The 1,583-nt window shown below is 34.5% G+C and overlaps 1 protein-coding gene across 1 annotated transcript in view; it reads right to left on the minus strand.

The window, feature by feature from the left end:
- Nucleotides 1–788, minus strand: part of LOC306848639 (dmX-like protein 1) — a 63,034-nt gene extending 62,246 nt beyond the window's left edge. Inside the window, exon 1 of the mRNA XM_079383299.1 lies at nt 655–788. The gene's annotated coding sequence lies outside the window, so the exon portion shown is untranslated. The remainder of the gene's footprint in view (nt 1–654) is intronic.
- Between the last annotated feature and the right edge of the window lie 795 nt (nt 789–1,583).

Raw genomic sequence — 1,583 nt, forward strand, 5'->3', positions numbered from 1 at the left:
ATGAGTGTCTCATGAGTCATGTTAGATTTTTGCTTCTAAAGCCACTCAAACACATGCATGTTGTTTATTCTCGCCTATAAACTGATCAAATGATGTCTCATCTTAAATTCCTTACATGATTATGATAATATTCAAGTCAAATAAACACTATGATACAATAAATAATACATGTTCTGATGTAAAACAGTAAAATGACACAGTTCCAGTTTGTCTGGTCATACTGTGATGTGTCAGTCAGTCACGTGATCAGCGGTCAGTCATGAGTTTTTAACCTCTTTTAAAAGTCTAAACTGTCTGATAATTCACTTCTGACCAAATAGCAGACTTATCTTGAATATGTAATCATCTGTGAATCTAACAAAACACAGTTTTCTGCTTTTCTCTCAGAAGATCCAGTCACAGCTCGAGCTCCTCAGCTAGCATGCTAACATCACACTGACAGCTTTAACCAGAACATTTCGAGACAATCCATCACAGACATCTAAAAGCCACGCTTCTGGACCGTTTCGGTGATCCATGTCCTTCGCATCATGATTAATACACATCTGATTAAGTTTCATTGGAAACTGCTGATGTTGTTAGCCGCGTAGCATTAGCATGACATCTGGCGAACATCAGCAATGAGAAAGATTTATAAAGTCGCGCGCGTCTTACCTCAGGAACGGGTTTCATTTATGTTCAAGCTCAAATATAATGTGTGTTCCTCTCATTATGAGAGATAATTAAGACACACAGAGATTTGGTGATGTTTCTGTGCGGAGAGCCTGCGGTGCGGATCAGGAAGTGACGCGCGCAAGGCATTATGGGAGTTGTAGTCGATATCTCACAGTTAAACTGCACGTTAGTCACATGTCTTTAAAACAACAGTGCACATCTGAACAATATATATAAATATAAAAATACATTTAAATATAATAGCATTCATAATATAAGATATGTTAGGGTTAGTGTTAGTAAATGCGACTAATTAATTAACTGTACTGTTAATCTATAGTATATATATATAATATTTAAATTTGTTTGATGATCTGAAACATTAAAGTGTGACAAACATGCAAAAAAATAAAAAATCAGGAAATTTTTTATATTTTTTTGCATTTAAAAATATATTTTTGCCCTCTATGTATTTCAATCCAAGAAAATACATTGACATGTCACATATCTAACTTGTTTGTTGTCTTTGTGAACATAATAACAAGAAACATAATTTACAATATTCTGCATTTAATACAATGCCTAAATTTACAATATAGTCTACTTACAAGACAAAACTTTATCTTTAGAATACTTAGCATTCACATTTGCTTTAAATGTAGACTACTGTAAGATTGGAAATTAAAATATATTTTGGCCATAAAAACATGTATTGAGTGTTTAACAGTAAACAGCAGTATGACTGTTTTAATTTGAGCATCTGAAGTGATTCTGCTGAGTTAGTGTCACGTGATCAGACCGGACGGATCAGAACATCTATCCCTCATGAGTCTGTGCTGTCATTATTCACACTGCTGTGTTAGTGTCATGTGATCAGACCGGACGGATCAGATCATCTAACCCTCATGAGTCTGTGCTGTCATTATTCA

This window comes from Barbus barbus (assembly GCF_936440315.1).
Source record: "Barbus barbus genome assembly, chromosome: 28".
Lineage (NCBI taxonomy): Eukaryota > Metazoa > Chordata > Actinopteri > Cypriniformes > Cyprinidae > Barbus > Barbus barbus.